We start from the raw sequence: 19,492 nt of genomic DNA, 5'->3' as shown, positions 1-19,492 counted from the left end.
TCAACCGATCGCTGCCTGCACCCGCATGCCCGACTAGCATCACCACCACCCTGGATGGTTCCGACCTTGAATATGTGGACATCTATAAGTACCTAGGTGTCTGGCTAGACTGCAAACTCTCCTTCCAGACTCACATCAAACATCTCCAATCAAAAATCAAATCAAGAGTCGGCTTTCTATTCCGCAACAAAGCCTCCTTCACTCACGCTGCCAAGCTTACCCTAGTAAAACTGACTATCCTACCGATCCTCGACTTCGGCGATGTCATCTACAAAATGGCTTCCAACACTCTACTCAGCAAACTGGATGCAGTCTATCACAGTGCCATCCGTTTTGTCACTAAAGCACCTTATACCACCCACCACTGCGACTTGTATGCTCTAGTCGGCTGGCCCTCACTACATATTCGTCGCCAGACCCACTGGCTCCAGGTCATCTACAAGTCCATGCTAGGTAAAGCTCCGCCTTATCTCAGTTCACTGGTCACGATGGCAACACCCATCCGTAGCACGCGCTCCAGCAGGTGTATCTCACTGATCATCCCTAAAGCCAACACCTCATTTGGCCGCCTTTCGTTCCAGTACTCTGCTGCCTGTGACTGGAACGAATTGCAAAAATCGCTGAAGTTGGAGACTTTTATCTCCCTCACCAACTTCAAACATCAGCTATCCGAGCAGCTAACCGATCGCTGCAGCTGTACATAGTCTATAGGTAAATAGCTCACCCATTTTCACCTACCTCATTCCCATACTGTTTTTATACTGTTTTTATTTATTTACTTTTCTGCTGTTTTGCACACCAATATCTCTACCTGTACATGACCATCTGATCATTTATCACTCCAGTGTTAATCTGCAAAATTGTATTATTCGCCTACCTCCTCATGCCTTTTGCACACATTGTATATAGACTGCCCATTTTTTCTACTGTGTTATTGACTTGCTAATTGTTTACCCCATGTGTAACTCTGTGTTGTCTGTTCACACTGCTATGCTTTATCTTGGCCAGGTCGCAGTTGCAAATGAGAACTTGTTCTCAACTAGCCTACCTGGTTAAATAAAGGTGAAATAAAAATAAATAAATAAATAGTTGTCCAGTGACTCAGAGGTTATGTAAATGAGAAGTCATTCAGAGCCCATGGTAGTCCTGGGTCACCAGCAGAATGGACTTGTTTACGGGCATGTGTTTCAGATAACAATCCCTGGCTCAGAATCCAGTGTGCCATCGCTCAAATTCTAATCCCTCTTTTGTTTTCTATCCCTGCATGCATGTCAATCCAGTGACAAAATGTTCCCAGCGTTTGGCTTCGGCGCTCAGATTCCGCCCGACTTCAAGGTAATTTACAACCATATTTTTCATAGAGTTGGGCTATGGCTCAGCCTCAGCAGGGTGTTGTAATCACTCCTGTGACAAGATGAGATGAGTTGAGACTCTGGCTCTGCTCTCCTGCTTCTGTAGTGATTACGACACCCGGCTGGCCCCCCGCTGGCCCCGCTGGCCCCCGCTGGTCTCTGTTCTGTCACACAGAATGGGCCGGTCCAACACAGGGTTCTCTACTGCTGGATTGACTCTCTGAATCACTGAACTGCCCAGCAGGAAATACTGGCCATTCTTCCTGGGTGACTGGTGCTACCCCTGGCTGACACATGATGCTGCCTCTGGTCCAGAGAGGAGGGGAGGAGGGGGGTACCATGGCACGCAATTATGCTCATTATCCAACCCACATAAATGCATCAGTCGACTTTTACATTTGATTGTGTGATTGATTGCTTCTGGCCAACTCTGTGTTAGTGTGTGTGTGTGTGTGTGTGTGTGTGTGTGTGTGTGTGTGTGTGTGTGTGTGTGTGTGTGTGTGTGTGTGTGCGTGTGTGTGTGTGTGTTCCTTTGCCTCACTGTTCCATGATGATCAATAGTCCATATTTTTCATCTTCCTCCAGGTTTCTCACGATTTTGCAGTGAATTTTAATGAGGAAAACCCAGAATGTGCAGGTAGGTGCTTTGCCTCAAACAGATTAGAGGTTCACCCTGGCTTTGAAATCAGACTGTCAAAATGCTTTATTTCAAATGCTCATCACCAGCTCTGGGGTGGGTTGTTACCTTAAATTTGCAAAATTGGGGTCAATTTCCTCTTGCACTGAATAACTATTAAATATTAAAAGCATAAATTTATCTTTAATAACACATTAACCAGATAATAAAACCACATTTATCACGTTCTCTCTTCATGCCAGCCCAAACACTTTGTAGGGATGCATCAAAAAAACGTTTTAACAGTGAGTCTACAGTTTGTTCAGAATCTAAACGGCTTCAGGAAAATGTTGAACAGCCAAAGGTGACCTGCATAATGTCCCACAGACAGGCCTGGATGAAGCCGCTGTCATCGCACACCACAGGAGATCAACGTACGTCAATCAACCTGGTGGCAGCCAGCCTTCCTTTCTTCACATTAAAGTAGACTGTTAATGCTAAATACCCTGACTGCCCCACAGGGACATCATGTCTGGAGGAGAGAGGCCAGGTCTGTGCTGTAGTCAGATAATGAGCCCCGAGGGTTAGAACTACCGCACAGACACCGGGGTGGGTAACGGTTAGAGAGGTGAGCCAGCAACCGCAGCGTTTACTGTGAACAGTGAGGCTGTACCAGCTTTATTTGACTGTTTTACTGTCAACAGTGAGGCTGTACCAGCTTTATTTGACTGTTTTACTGTGAACAATGAGGCTGTACCAGCTTTATTTGACTGTTTTACTGTGAACACTGAGGCTGTACCAGCTTTATTTGACTGTTTTACTGTGAACAGTGAGGCTGTACCAGCTTTATTTGACTGTTTTACTGTGAACAGTGAGGCTGTACCAGCTTTATTTGACTGTTTTACTGTGAACAGTGAGGCTGTATCAGCTTTATTTGACTGTTTTACTGTGAACAGTGAGGCTGTATCAGCTTTATTTGACTGTTTTACTGTGAACAGTGAGGCTGTACCAGCTTTATTTGACTGTTTTACTGTGGACAGTGAGGCTGTACCAGCTTTATTTGACTGTTTTACTGTGAACACTGACGCTGTACCAGCTTTATTTGACTGTTTTACTGTGAACAGTGAGGCTGTACCAGCTTTATTTGACTGTTTTACTGTGAACAGTGAGGCTGTACCAGCTTTATTTGACTGTTTTACTGTGAACAGTGAGGCTGTACCAGCTTTATATGACTGTTTTACTGTGAACACTGAGGCTGTACCAGCTTTATTTGACTGTTTTACTGTGAACAGTGAGGCTGTATCAGCTTTATTTGACTGTTTTACTGTGAACAGTGAGGCTGTACCAGCTTCATTTGACTGTTTTACTGTGGACAGTGAGGCTGTACCAGCTTTATTTGACTGTTTTACTGTGAACAGTGAGGCTGTACCAGCTTTATATGACTGTTTTACTGTGAACACTGAGGCTGTACCAGCTTTATTTGACTGTTTTACTGTGAACACTGAGGCTGTACCAGCTTTATTTGACTGTTTTACTGTGAACAGTGAGGCTGTACCAGCTTTATTTGACTGTTTTACTGTGAACAGTGAGGCTGTACCAGCTTCATTTGACTGTTTTACTGTGAACAGTGAGGCTGTACCAGCTTTATTTGACTGTTTTACTGTGAACAGTGAGGCTGTACCAGCTTTATTTGACTGTTTTACTGTGAACAGTGAGGCTGTACCAGCTTTATTTGACTGTTTTACTGTGAACAGTGAGGCTGTACCAGCTTTATTTGACTGTTTTGTGACTGTACCAGATTTGACAGTGAGGCTGTACCAGCTTTATTTGACTGTTTTACTGTGAACAGTGAGGCTGTACCAGCTTAATCTGACTGCTTTAACAATGGCCTAGTAGTAGGCTACTGTGGCTATTTGATTGTAATGTAAACTATATATACAATAGTATGTGGACATCCTTTCAAATGAGTGGATTCGGCTATTTCCGCCACACCCGTTGTTGACAGGTGTAAAAAAAAGCTAGCACACAGCCATGCAATCTCCATAGACAAACATTGACAGTAGAATGGCCTTACTGAAAAGCTAGGTGACTTTCAACATGGCACCGTCATAGGATTCCACCTTTCCAACAAGTCAGTTCTTCACATTTCTGCCCTGCTACAGCAGCCCCGGTAAGGGATGTTATTGTGAAGTGGACACATCTAAGAGCAACAACATGTCAGCCTCGAAGTGGTAGGCTACACAAGCTTACAGAACAGACCGCTGGGTGCTGAAGCGCTTAGCACGTAAAAATGATCTGTCCTCGGTTGCAACACTACTACTGAGTTCCAAACTGCCTCTGGAAGCAACATCAGTATAAGAACTCTTCGTCCATGGCTGAGCAGCCGCACACAAGCCTAATATCACTATGCGCAATTGTTGCAGGAATTAAATTGCTCTATGTTTTAACACCCAATTAAAATTAAACACTCTGTCAATTCATAAGGATTTGTAAGACCCTTATTCTATAATAATGGACAGTGCCCAGTCTTAAAGTCAATCAGCAGAGTTTATTCACGAGAGTACTGAACACGATACAGTTTACCACAGGTTATAAACTGAAAATGACGCCATTAGTTCCAGTACCAACCCGTCTCTTCTCCCACCCTGGTACAAAGGCAGTATCTCAAGCCTTCCCAAATCGTCTCCCTACCAATTTAATATAATTTATGACCCAGCCAAGGTCTTCTTGTGTAGATAAGCATTCTAGCCAGTCTGAAGATATAGTTCATTCATTTCTACCAAGGAACAGACAGTCATTGTTCTAATTATTGATTATATTTACATACATTATATTCAGTACTAGGATTAAGAAAGAAAATTCATACATATACAGTAACATAATAGTATTCTGATTAGTACATATACAGTAACATAATAGTATTCTGATTGAAATGTATACATAATTAGTCATTATTGATAAAATTCCTTAACAGCAATGCCAAGTGTCGGCTGAGTTGTGTAAAGCTCGTTGCCATTGGACTTGGTGCAGTGGAAACCCGTTCTCTGGAGTGATGAATCTTCACCATCTGGCAGTCCGAATGAATAATGGTCTGGGTTAGGGCTGTGGCAGTCACAACATTTCGTCAGCCGGTAATTGTCAAGCATTGTTCCAATTGACCGTTAATTAACATAAAAACATTTAACCTCTTGGCTTCCACACAGCTTACAAGCTGCTGATGCAGACCTTTGGAACATCTACATTTAAAAAAGTCTAATGAATCCATTATGTATTTTAGACAGGTCTAAAGAAACATGATATGAAGAAAATGTAGTCTATTTCAGAACAACAGAGTAGCATACTCTGAGTTGTCCTTATGTTAGGTCCTGATCTGGCTATGCCATATGGCTGTGGGACACACTAGGTAATTTAGCATACACGATCTGGTTAGAATTCCATGGCATTATTATATAGTATGAGGAATACAATTGAACAAAGCTGAATGAAATAGAAAGGATATTTCCTCCCATTGATTTGAGGAAGTGCGCACATGTGGCTATTCTGTATTGAGTGGTTGACATAGAAATAGGTACTCCTATATGCTTAATTTAGAGTTATTAATGTAACTTTAGTTGTTCTACAAACGTTGGGCTATATGTTTTGGTTTTTAGTACATTGTAAGGCTGCATGATGAGACTCTAATGATGATTTCAAAAAAGTTGCTTGAAAGGCATGAGCTCTGCTTTGTTTTTTTTGTGTAGGCTGTTCAAATCAAATCACATTTATTTATATAGCCCTTCGTACATCAGCTGATATCTCAAAGTGCTGTACAGAAACCCAGCCTAAAACCCCAAACAGCAAGCAATGCAGGTGTTGAAGCAAGTTGGCTCCCTAGAAAGGCCAAAATCCAGGAAGAAACCTAGAGAGGAACCAGGCTATGAGGGGTGGCCAGTCCTCTTCTGGCTGTGCCAGGTGGAGACTATAACACAACATGACCAAGATGTTCAAATGTTCATAAATGACCAGTATGGTCAAATAATAGGTCTGGGACAGGTAGCACGTCCGGTGAACAGGTCAGGATTCCATAGCCGCAGGCAGAACAGTTGAAACTGGAGCAGCAGAAAGAGATAAAGAGAGAATTAGAGAGAGCATACTTAAATTCACACAGGACACCGGATAAGACAGGAGAAGTACTCCAGATATAACAAACTGACCCTAGCCCCCCGACACATAAACTACTGCAGCATAAATACTGGATGCTGAGACAGGAGGCGTCACGAGACACTGTGGCCTCATCTGATGATACCCCCCGGACAGGGCAAAAAAGGACGGATATAACCCCACCCACTTTGCCAAAGCACAGCCCCCACACCACGAGAGGGATATCTTCAACCACCAACTTACCATCCTGAGACAAGGCCGACTATAGCCCGCAAAGATCTCCACCACGGCACAACCAAAGCGGGGGCGCCAACCCAGACAGGGAGATCACATCAGTGACCCAACCCACTCAAGTGACGCACCTCCTAGGGACGGCATGAAAGAGCATCAGTAAGCCAGTGACTCAGCCCCTGCAATAGGGTTAGAGGCAGAGAATCCCAGTGGAAAGAGGGGAACCGGCCAGGCAGAGACAGCAAGGGCGGTTCGTTGCTCCAGAGCCTTTCCGTTCACCTTCACACTCCTGGGCCAGACTACACTCAATCATATGACCCCCTGAAGAGATGAGTCTTTAATAAAGACTTAAAGGTTGAGACCGAGTCTGCGTCTCTCACATGGGTAGGCAGACCATTCCATAAAAATGGAGCTCTATAGGAGAAAGCCCTGCCTCCAGCTGTTTGCTTAGAAATTCTAGGACAATTAGGAGGCCTGCTTCTTTGACCGTAGCGTACGTGTAGGTATGTACGGCAGGACCAAATCAGAGAGATAGGTAGGAGCAAGTCCATGTAATGCTTTGTAGGTTAGCAGTAAAACCTTGAAATCAGCCCTTGCCTTGACAGGAAGCCAGTGTAGGAGGCTAGCACTGGAGTAATATGATAAATTTTTTTGTTCTACACGCTTCATTTAGTCTCTCATTCAGAATTTGACAAGCACTTGATAATGCCTCAACTTCCCGGCGGCATCCCCTTTGTGTGGCCCTAATGCACCCTAAAGAAACTCCATTCCTTTGCGGCCAGTGGCTGTTGTTCCCTACTCCCTGAGTGCTGCTGCTCCAAAGCACCTCTCACTCACATGTCTCTCGTGATCGGGTCTTTCTCAGGCTACAAGTGAAGACAGACACTTTCGGGACACAACTGCGCGCGTCCTTATCCAATTCCGAGGTGCATATTGAAGATATTAGAAGAACTGTCAACATTTACTTTTCAGCCTACAAGATGAATAGGCCTAACCAACAGCAAAAGAACTAACCTATGTCAATCTACTATCCCCCATAGTACAAAAGTTGACCTATTCTGTGCAAGAAATAAATATTCCAAACATAGTCTGGAACAGTTGTGGGATGATAGACCCCAAATTTAATACAACCACTAGCATCCCCCAAAAAAACGTTTTTTACGCAATGAGGCTGACGCAACAGATTAGTACGTTTAACTTCAAATGTGATACACTATTATGCTATTCCTTCACATTATAAGCGCAGCAATGCGCACACATAGGCTATATGCACGAATGCTCCATTAGTGGGAAAACACCATAATCAAAAGTGGCCACAAATGTGATTTGGCTTGTAATGCTTTTATTATAAAGGTGCATTTCTTTGTGAAAATGATCCTCCCCAAACGTGAAACTAACACACTTCATGTGTATGCCAGTCAGACTCTACACCCTTGTAAAGAGGATTAATTTTAGGAAGTTATTTGGCCACTTTATTTTTCTATGGGATTGAGGTCAGGGCTTTGTGATGGCCACTCCAATACCTTGACTTTGTTGTCCTTAAGCCATTTTGCCACAACTTTGGAAGTATGCTTGGGGTCATTGTCCATTTGGATGACCCATTTAAGACCAAGCTTTAACTTCCTGACTGATATCTTGAGATGTTGCTTCAATATATCCACATCAATTTTCCTGCCTCATGATGCCATCTATTTTGTGAAGTGCACCAGTCCCTCCTGCAGCAAAGCACCCCCACAACATGATGCTGCCCTCCCGGCTTCACGGTTGGGATGGTGTTCTTCGGCTTGCAAGCATTCCCCTTTTTCCTCCAAACATAACAATGGTCATTATGGCCAAACAGTTCTATTTTTGTTTCATCAGACCAGAGGACATTTCTCCAAAAAGTAGGATTTTGTCCCCATGTGCAGTTGCAAACCATAGTCTGGCGTTTTTATGGCGGTCTTGGAGCAGTGGCTTCTTCCTTGCTGAGCGGCCTTTCAGGTTACGTCAATACAAGGACTTGTTTTACTGTGGATATAGATACTTTTGTACCTGTTTCCTCCAGCATCTTCACAAGGTCCTTTGCTGTTGTTCTGCACACAGCCCTAACACTTTTTCACACACTGTAAAAAGAATAGACTATAAGAATAGCTTTTTATTTTTTCAGCTTTTCAGCTCATCCTCCACTTTCTACCTTGTATTCGTGTCACTCTATCATCTTGCTTGTTTTGATTGGCAGCTGCCCTGGATGGATGGAGAGGAGCCAGACAGGTTCTGATCCAGTTCAGAGATTCTTCCCAGGAATAGATCAGTCTCAGTACTCCTCTGTCAGGCAAGCTTCCAGCCCACCTCCCAAGGCAGAGGGCATAGCTTGCAGTTTTTCATGCAAGAAAACTGACTCTCGTACAGATGCTGTTAGATGTGGACACACACCAATGCGCGCACACACACACGCTCAGTCAAAACTGTCTTCCTTTGTGCCTGTACAAATGATTGATATTGATATCTGTTTGAAGGTGAACTTTGCATTACTGTGGGTAGAGGGAGTGGCAAGCTGAGACTGCCTGTGTGTGTACGTACCGGTGCTTGTGTAAGATACACTATATATACAAAAGTATGTGGACACCCCTTCAATTTAGTGGATTCGGCTATTTCAGCCACACCTGTTGCTGACAGGAGTATAAAATCAAGCACACAGTCATACAAAAACATTGGCAGTTTCCTGTTTCAGCATGACAATGAGATGTTCGACAAGTGACAATTGAGATGTGGTCGAATCAGACCTCCAGATGTCTGTCAGTGATCAGATCTCCAGATGTCTGTATTAGCAGTAATAGTGGTCAGTAATCAGACCTCCAGATGTCTGCAGTATAGTGGTCAGTAATCAGACAGTGATCAGATCTCCAGATGTCTGCAGTATAGTGGTCAGTAATCAGACCTCAGATGTCTGCAATAGTGGTCAGTGATCAGACCTCCAGATGTCTGCAGTATAGTGGTCAGTAATCAGACCTCCAGATGTCTGCAGTATGATCAGATGATGTCTGCAGTATAGTGGGGCAGTAGACCTCCAGATGTCTGCAGTATAGTGGGCAGTAATCAGACCTCCAGATGTCTGCAGTATAGTGGTCAGTAATCAGACCTCCAGATGTCTGTAGTATAGTGGTCAGTGATCAGATCTCCAGATGTCTGCAGTATAGTGGTCAGTAATCAGACCTCCAGATGTCTGCAGTATAATGGCTGCAATCAGACCTTCAGATGTCTGCAGTGGTCAGTAATCAGACCTCCAGATGTCTGTAGTATAGTGGTCAGTGATCAGATCTCCAGATGTCTGCAGTATAGTGGTCAGTAATCAGACCTCCAGATGTCTGCAGTATAGTGGTCAGTGATCAGATCTCCAGATGTCTGCAGTATAGTGGTCAGTAATCAGACCTCCAGATGTCTGCAGTATGGTCAGTGATCAGACCTCCAGATGTCTGCAATGGTCAGTAATCAGACTCCAGATGTCTGCAGTATAGTGGTCAGTAATCAGACCTCCAGATGTCTGCAGTATAGTGGTCAGTAATCTAGACCTCCAGATGTCTGCAGTGTAGTGGTCAGTAATTAGACTCCAGATGTCTGCAGTATAGTGGGCAGTAATCAGACCTCCAGATGTCTGCAGTATAGTGGTCAGTAATCAGACCTCCAGATGTCTGCAGTATAGTGGTCAGTAATCAGACCTCCAGATGTCTGTAGTATAGTGGTCAGTGATCAGATCTCCAGATGTCTGCTGCTCTAATCAGACCTCCAGATGTCTGCAGTGGTAATGGTCAGTAATCAGACCTTCAGATCAGAGAATCAGACCTCCAGATGTCTGTAGTATAGTGGTCAGTGAAGATCTCCAGATGTCTGCAGTATAGTGTCAGTAATCAGACCTCCAGATGTCTGCAGTATAGTGGTCAGTGATCAGATCTCCAGATGTCTGCAGTATAGTGGTCAGTAATCAGACCTCCAGATGTCTGCAGTACCAGACCTCCAGATGTCTGCAGTATAGTGATCAGTAATCAGACCTCCAGATGACAGTAATCAGACTCTCCATGTCTGCAGTATAGTGGCCAGAATCAGACCTCCAGATGTCTGCAGTATAGTGGTCAGTAATTAGACCTCAGATGTCTGCAGTTGACTCCAGCTGCAGTATAGTGGTCAGTAATCAGACCTCCAGATGTCTGCACAGTAATCAGACCTCATGTCTGCTCAGTGGTCAGTGATCCTCCAGATGTCTGCACTATAGTGGTCAGTAATCAGACCTCCAGATGTCTGTGTATAGTGGCCCTCCAGATGTCTACAGTATAGTGGTCAGTAATCAGACCTCCAGATGTCTGCAGGTGATCAGTGATCAGATCTCCAGATGTCTGCAGTATAGTGGTCAGTAATCAGACCTCCAGATGTCTTAATGTTGCTGCTCTACACCTCTCCTCACACTCTCATCCCCTCAGAGGGCTCCACTGAGAAATGAAATCTCTCTCTCTGTGTGTGGACCCACTCCAATTCACATACCCACTCCAATTAAATTTGCATACCACCCCAACAGATCCACAGATGACGTAACTCTATTGCATTCCACACTGCCCTCTCCCATGTGAGAACACAGTTCATTGACTACAGCTCAGCGTTCAACACCATAGTGCCCACAAATCTCATCACTAAGCTCAGGACCCTTTGACTGAACACTACTGTCTGAAACTGAATCCTGGACTTCCTGACAGGCCGCCCCCAGGTGGTGAGGGTAGGCACACGACCGCCACTCTCACCCTCAACAAGGGCTCACTTAGGAGTGTGTGCTTAGTCTCCTCCTGTACTCCCTGTTCAACCACGACTGCCTGGCTGCTCACGACTCCATCATTATGTTTGCTGATGACACGACCCGATGAGACACCCTATAGGGAGGAGGTCAGTGACCTGGCAGTGTGGTGTTCAGGACAACAACCTCTCCCTCAATGTCAGCAAGACAAAGGAGCCAATTGTGGATGACAGGAAACAGAGGGCAGAGCACATCCCCATCCACATCGATAGGGCTGTAGTGGAGCGGGTCAAGAGCTTTAAGCTCCTGGGTGTCCACATCACTAAGGAATTAGGCATAGCCCACACACACCAACAAAGTCATGAAGAAGGCACAACTCTTCCCCTTCTACAGCTGCACCAATGAGAGCGTCTTTTACTGGCTGCATCACCACTTGGTATCCGACCGCAAGGCGCTTCATAGGATAGTGTGTACGGCCCAGTACATCACTGGTGCTGAGCTCCCTGCTATCCAGGACCTCTATACCAGGTGGTGTCAGAGGAAGACTCCAGCCACCAAAGTCATATACTGTTCTCCCTGCTTCTGCACAGAAAGCTGTACTGAAGTCTGGAACTAACAGGACCCGCACACAGCTTTTTACCCCCACTATCTGCACTAACTCTTTTGACTCATTACAGACACTGCTGCTACTGTTTATTATCTACCCTGTTGCCTAGTCACTTTACTCCTACCTATATCTACATATGGAACTCCATTACCTCGTACCCTGGACATGGATTCAGTACTGCTACCCCGTGTATATCGCCAAGTTATCCTTACTCATTGTGGATTTATTCCACTTGTTATAATTTGTTAAAATGTTTCTCTCTACATTTCTGGAAAGCATTTCACTGGTAGTCTACACTAGCTGTGAGGGTGTGTGTGTGTGTGTGTGTGTGTGTGTGTGTGTGTGTGTGTGTGTGTGTGTGTGTGTGTGTGTGTGTGAGTGTGAGTGTGTGAGTGAGGAGTGTGAGTGGAGGAGTGAGGAAAGAGAGGAAAGGGGAGGAGGAGGAGTGAGTGAGGAGTGAGTGTGTGAGTGTGTGAGTGAGTGAGTGAGTGAGTGAGTGAGTGAGTGAGTGAGTGAGTGAGTGAGTGAGTGAGTGAGTGAGTGAGTGAGTGAGTGAGTGAGTGAGTGAGTGAGTGAGTGAGTGAGTGCGACCTGTGAGGTTGTGATGGAGGGGTTGTTAATTATAAGTGAAGTTCTCCACAGATGTTTGTGTGTGACCTCAAATGCCCACTCAATCAGTAAATAGCATTACTTCTGCTGCTCAGCCGAATGGGAGGCCACTCATGTGGTGATCCATGTGGTGGTGAGAAGAGATAAATACAAGTCAATGCAGCTGTGAAGGTAACTAACTATTCACAGAGTGACTGCTTCCTCAAAGTGAAAATATCCTGAATATCATGGGTCTCAATTACTCCACAACGATACCTTCAAACCTGTGTGCATTGCTGTTGGTCGTGTGTCCCCAAATACCCAGAGTTCTCCAGAATTACATGACTGTGAGTGTTACTGTGTGTGTGTTATTCTGTGTTTTTCCAACATATGTCTATGGGTGTGCAGGTATCCAAGGGGTGGTGGAGGCCTATCAGACATGCCTTCCTAAGCTTCAGCTCTACGGCCCCACCAACATCGCCCCCATCATCCAGAAAGTAGCCAGCTCCGCTTCACAGGAAATGCACACCAAGGAGGCCATGGTAAGCTAGCTGTCAGTTGTCCTCCTCTCCTTGGAACCAATCGATTGGGAGCATAGCTTGAACCTAGATTGAGCTTAAATCATGTATTGATGTCAATGGGAGACTTCCGCAACGCTTTAGGTTATGCTCAACATGTATTTCCAACACACCCCACATACATTACTCTCTCACGTTTCTCCCCAGTCATTGCCTTCCTTTATCTCTGCAGCAGTACTTCATTCTGCTCATCCTAACGGACGGAGTGATCACAGACATGGCAGACACTCGCGAGGCCATAGTCCAAGCCTCCCACTTGCCCATGTCCATCATCATTGTAGGTGTGGGAAGTGCTGACTTCAGTGACATGCAGATGCTGGATGGAGATGATGGAATCCTTCGCTCGCCCAAGGGGGAGCCCTGTCTACGAGACATCGTCCAGTTCGTCCCCTTCCGCAACTTCAAACATGTGAGTCTTTACTGGAACGAGGAGGGTTACCTGAGGAACTAGGAGGGTTACCCGAGGAGCTGGGAGGGTTACCCGAGGAACTGGGAGGGTTACCTGAGGAACTAGGGGGGTTCCCTGAGGAACTGGAAGGGTTACCAGAGGGACTGGGAGGGTTACCTGAGGAAATGTGAGGGTTACCTGAGGAACTGGGAGGGTTACCTGCAGAACTAGGGGGGTTCCCTGAGGAACTGGAAGGGTTACCAGAGGGACTGGGAGGGTTACCTGAGGAACTAGGAGGGTTACCTGAGGAACTGGGAGGGTTACCCGAGGAACTGGGAGGGTTACCTGAGGAACTGGGAGGGTTACCTGAGGAAATGTGAGGATTACCTGAGGAACTAGGAGGGTTACCTGAGGAACTAGGAGGGTTACCTGAGGAACTAGGAGGGTTACCTGAGGAACTAGGAGGGTTACCTGAGGAACTGGGAGGGTTACCTGAGGAACTGGGAGGTTACCTGAGGAACTAGGAGGGTTACCTGAGGAACTAGGAGGGTTACCCGAGGAACTGGGAGTGTTACCCGAGGAACTGGGAGGGTTACCTGAGGAACTAGGGGGTTCCCTGAGGAACTGGAAGGGTTACCAGAGGGACTGGGAGTGTTACCTGAGGAACTAGGAGTGTTACCTGAGGAACTAGGAGGGTTACCCGGGGACGTGGGAGGGTTACCCGAGGAACTGGGAGGTTACCTGAGGAACTAGGAGGGTTACCTGAGGAACTAGGAGGGTTACCTGAGGAACTGGGAGGTTACCTGAGGAACTAGGAGGGTTACCTGAGGAACTGGGAGGGTTACCTGTGGAACTGGGAGTGTTACCCGAGGAACTGGGAGGGTTACCTGAGGAAATGTGAGGGTTACCTGAGGAACTAGGAGGGTTACCTGAGGAACTAGGAGGGTTACCTGAGGAACTGGGAGGGTTACCTGAGGAACTAGGAGGTTACCTGAGGAACTAGGAGGGTTACCTGAGGAACTGGGAGGGTTACCTGAGGGAACTGGGAGGTTACCTGAGGAACTAGGAGGGTTACCTGAGGAACTGGGAGGGTTACCTGTGGAACTGGGAGTGACCCCGAGGAACTGGGAGGGTTACCCTGAGGAACTAGGAGGGTTACCTGAGGAACTAGGAGGGTTACCTGAGGAACTAGGAGGGTTACCTGAGGAACTGGGAGGGTTACCTGAGGACCTGGGAGGTTACCTGAGGAACTAGGAGGGTTACCTGAGGAACTGGGAGGGTTTTCCTGTGGAACTGGGAGGGTTACCTGAGGAACTGGGAGGGTTACCTGAGGAACTGGGAGGGTTACCTGTGGAACTGGGAGGTTGCCTGAGGAACTGGGAGGGTTACCTGAGGAACTAGGGAGGGTTACCTGAGGAACTAGGAGGGTTACCTGAGGAACTGGGAGGGGTTCCCTGAGGAACTAGGAGGGTTACCTGAAGAACTGGGAGGGTTACCTGGGGAACTGGGAGGTTACCTGAGGAACTAGGGGGTTACCTGAGGAACTGGGAGGGTTACCTGGGGAACTGGGAGGTTACCTGAGGAACTAGGAGGGTTACCTGAGGAACTAGGAGGGTTACCTGAGGAACTGGGAGGGTTACCTGAGGAACTGGGAGGTTACCTGAGGAACTAGGAGGGGGTTACCTGAGGAACTAGGAGGTTACCTGGAGGACGAGGAGGGTTACCTGAGGAACTGGGAGGGTTACCTGGGGAACTGGGAGGTTACCTGAGGAACTAGGAGGGTTACCTGAGGAACTAGGAGGGTTACCTGAGGAACTAGGAGGGTTACCTGAGGAACTAGGAGGGTTACCTGAGGAACTGGGAGGGTTACCTGGGGAACTGGGAGGTAACCTGAGTGTTACAGGAAGTGACAGGTTTCTCTCTGTCCTTCTCCAGGGCTCACCTGCAGAGCTGGCGAAGACTGTCTTAGCAGAAGTGCCCAACCAGGTGGTTGACTACTACACAACAAGGGCATCAAGCCCAAAGTGCCCAGTGAGTTCGAGTCTTCCAGGACATTCGCCCCCTGAGAGGGGATGGGCCCAACGCACTCGATACAACAGATAGCACCTTACGCTGACTAACTGAAAAGTTTACTGTTTTGCTCTTCGTTTGTTTGTTCTTTTCATTGTGCATGCTTGGCCTCCAAGGCATGCATCTGTAAAGCAACTGTATCATTCAAAGCATTGGTATGGTGGGGACACACAAACGAACAACCAAACTGTCATCCCTACAGATGAACAACTATCGATGAAGGAATGTATAGAACACCCCGTTCCTTTTTTTATAAGAGTTTGTTGAGATTTTGCTAACTTTCTTGATATTCATACGTTTGTAAAACATTTTGGACCACAGTGAATGAACTAGCTACCTGCGTTTAGAAACGTCTGCGTCCTCAGTAGTCCATATTGCAGATAAGGCAGATGCATGAACTGTTGTTTTGCATGCTGGTAATAAAGCAGACACTGTTTTCTCACAGTTCATGTTGTTTTCTTAGTGAACAATAGAGTTGACAGTATTGTAGGGATAAAGGACATTCCACTATGAAGCATGTTGACAGCACAAATGTAGTATTCTGGAAGTTCACTGGAGAATATTATGGGCACATAATTTGCCGTTGTCATGTTGCAATGCAGTATTCTGTGAAATTCTGAATTACTTATAATAATAAAAGCTTTATCAATATGCTTGTGTGAAATGTACTATGTTAAAAACTATTGGGTTTCAAGTCAAAATCATAATTGGAATTGTGGTCATATCAATTTGAATTCATTCTATGAAAAATCCGTAGAAAATGCGGAGAACTGAATTGGCAGAATTTCAATATTTTGGTGTGCATGTCAAACTAGTCAAAGGAATTGGGAATTGGGGTCACTTTCTTAGCATTTCCAATGTATTCTATTGATTTAAAAACCTCCATAAAAATGATGGGAATGTTCTGATTGAAGTTGAACAGAACAAGTCTGTCCATGTGCAGCCATGTGAGGGACGGTGACAATTCCTCCTAGGATTGGAGTAAGTCACGACTCTCCCTTTGAGGTGTCTGGGGAGGAGGGAGAGAGATGGGGAGGAGGGAGGTGGGGAGAAGAGATGGGGGTGGAGAGAGGGCGATGGGGAGGGAGAGGGAGATGGGGAGGAGAGAGGGAGGGAGATGGGGAGGACTGTGGGAGGAGATGGGGAGAAGACAGTGAGGGAGATGGAGGGAGATGAGGAGAGGGTGGGAGGAAATGGGGAGAGAGGGGGAGGAGATGGGAGAGGGAGAGAAGAGATGGGGAGAAGGGAGGGAGGGAGATGGGGAGAAGGGAGAGAAGGAGATGGGAGAAGGGAGAGAGGGAGATGGGGGAGAAGGGAGGGAGGGAGATGGGGAGAAGGTAGAGAAGGAGATGGGGAGAAGGGAGGGAGGGAGATGGGGAGAAGGGAGAGAAGGAGATGGGGAGAAGGGAGAGAAGGAGATGGGGAGAAGGGAGAGAGGGAGATGGGGAATTGGAGGAAGGGAGATGGGGAGAGCGGGAGGGAGATGGAAAGAAGTGCAGGAAGGAGATTGTGGAGGGAGAAGGGAGGGAGATGGGGAGAGAGATGGGGAGAGAGTGGGAGGGAGATGGGGAGGAAGGGAGATGAGGAGAGAGTGGGAGGGAGATGGGGGAATGAAAGGGAGGAAGAGAGGGGAGGGAGGATGAGGAGAGAGGGGAGGGAGATGGGGAGAGAGATGGGGAGAGTAGGAGGGAGATGGGGAGAAGGAGATGGGGAGAGAGAGGGAGGGAGATGAGGAGAGAGTGGGAGGGAGATGGGGATAGAAAGGGAGAGAGATGGGTAGAAGGGAGGGAGGAGATGAGGAGATTGTGGAGGGAGAGGAGGGAGATAGGGAGGACTGAGGGAGGGAGATGGGGAGAAGAGAGGGAAGGAGATGGGGAGATGGGGAGAGAGAGGGAGGAGGAGATGGGAGAGAGAGGGAGGAGAAGGGGGGAGGGATGGGAGGAGAGGAGGGAGGGAGGGAGATGGGGAGGACTGAGGGAGGGAGATGGGGAGAAGAAGGGAGAGAGATGGGGAGGAGAGAGGGAGGGGGATGGGGAGATGGGGGAGGGAGATGAGGGAGAGAGTGGGAGGGAGATGGGGATAGAAAGGGAGAGAGATGGGGAGAAGGGAGGGAGGGAGGGAGATGGGGAGGGAGATTGTGGAGGAGAGGAGGAGATGGGGAGGACTGAGGGAGGGAGATGGGGGAGAAGAGAGGGAAGGAGATGGGGAGATGGGGAGAGAGAGGGAGAGAGATGGGGGGGGAGAGAGGGAGGGAGAAGGGAGGGATGGAGAGAGGGAGGAGAGAGATGGGGAGGACTGAGGGAGGGAGATGGGGAGAGAGGAGAGAGATGGGGAGGAGAGAGGGAGGGAGATGGGGAGGACTGAGGGAGGGACATAGGGAGAAGAGAGAGGGGAGATGGGGAGAAGAGAGGGAGAGAGATGGGGAGAAGAGAGGGAGGAGATGGGGAGAAGAGAGGGAGAGAGAGATGGGGAGAAGAGAGGAGAGAGATGGGGAGGACTGGGGAGGGAGATGGGGAGAAGAGAGGGAGGGAGATGGGGAGGACTGAGGGAGGGAGATGGGGAGAAGAGAGGAAGAGAGATGGGGAGAAGAGGGAGAGAGATGGGAGAGGAGGGAGAGGGGAGGGAGATGGGAGGACTGAGGGAGGGATGGGGAGAAGAGAGCTGGGAGGGATGGGGAGGAGGGGAGGAGATGGGGAGGAGAGAGGGAGGAGATGGGGAGAAGAGAGGGAGAGAGATGGGGAGAAGGGAGGGAGGGGAGGGAGATGGGGAGGAGATTGGGGGAGAGAGGAGGGAGATGGGGAGGACTGAGGGAGGGAGATGGGGAGAAGAGGGGAAGGAGATGGGGAGATGGGGAGAGAGAGGGAGAGAGATGGGGAGAGAGAGGGGAGGGAGAAGGGAGGGATGGAGAGGGAGGGAGGGAGGGAGATGGGGAGGACTGAGGGAGGGAGATGGGGAGAAGAGAGGGAGAGATGGGGAGGGAGAGGGAGGGGGATGGGGAGGGAGGGAGGAGATGAGGAGAGAGTGGGAGGGGAGATGGGGATAGGGGAGAGAGATGGGGAAGGGAGGGAGGGAGGAGATGGGGAGGGAGATTGTGGAGGAGAGAGTGAGGGGAGATGGGGAGGACTGAGGGAGGGAGATGGGGGAGAAGAGAGGGAAGGAGATGGGGAGATGGGGAGAGAGAGGGAGAGAGATGGAGGGAGAGAGGGAGGGAGAAGGGAGGGATGGAGAGGAGGGAGGGAGGGAGATGGGGAGGACTGAGGAGGGAGATGGGGAGAAGAGAGGGAGAGAGATGGGGAGGAGAGAGGGAGGGAGATGGGGAGGAGAGAGGGAGGGAGATGGGGAGGACTGAGGGAGGGAGATAGGGAGAAGAGAGGGAGAGAGATGGGGAGAAGAGAGGGAGAGAGATGGGGAGAAGAGAGGGGAGAGAGATGGGGAGAAGAGAGGGAGAGAGATGGGGAGGACTGTGGGAGGGAGATGGGGAGAAGAGAGGGAGGGAGATGGGGAGAAGAGAGGGAGGGAGATGGGGAGGACTGAGGGAGGAGATGGGGAGAAGAGAGGGAGAGAGATGGGGAGAAGAGAGGGAGAGAGATGGGGAGGAGAGAGGGAGGGAGATGGGGAGAAGAGTGGGAGGAGATGGGGAGGAGAGAGGGAGGGAGATGGGGAGGAGAGAGGGAGGGAGATGGGGAGAAGAGAGGGAGGAATTGATAGCAATGAGAGGGACAGAGATGTCTGAGATGCGTGATGAATACTATAGAAAGGGCAGGCAAGGGCCGTTTCATATCCAGAGCAGCCGGCAGTCAATTAATTCTGTCCTGGTTCAATATGAACTATCTGACGAGTTGGACAGGCAGCACCATGGAGACAGCCAGAAGGATCAGCCTCCAAAAACAACCAAACCATGTGGCTAATAAAACACATTGCATTCAGTTGTAAGTGCCTTCACTCTCAATAGTGACAGTAACATACAGTTGAAGTTGGAAGTTTACATGCACTTCGATTGGAGTCATTAAAACTCATTTTCAACCAATCCACAAATGTCTTGTAAACAAACTATAGTTTTGGCAAGTAGGTTAGGACATCTACTGTGTGAATGATACAAGTCATTTTGACAACAATTGTTTACAGACAGATTATTTAACTTACAATTCACTGTATTACAATTCCAG

General features: G+C 47.8%; 1 pseudogene; it reads left to right on the top strand.

Moving 5' to 3' along the window:
- LOC127918901 (copine-4-like) overlaps positions 1–15,322 on the top strand; it is a 73,217-nt pseudogene extending 57,895 nt beyond the window's left edge.
- Positions 15,323–19,492: the final 4,170 nt, after the last annotated feature.

Source organism: Oncorhynchus keta, unplaced genomic scaffold (assembly GCF_023373465.1).
Source record: "Oncorhynchus keta strain PuntledgeMale-10-30-2019 unplaced genomic scaffold, Oket_V2 Un_contig_1522_pilon_pilon, whole genome shotgun sequence".
In the NCBI taxonomy this organism is placed as follows: domain Eukaryota; kingdom Metazoa; phylum Chordata; class Actinopteri; order Salmoniformes; family Salmonidae; genus Oncorhynchus; species Oncorhynchus keta.
This window is presented reverse-complemented; position numbering and strand designations above follow the sequence as displayed.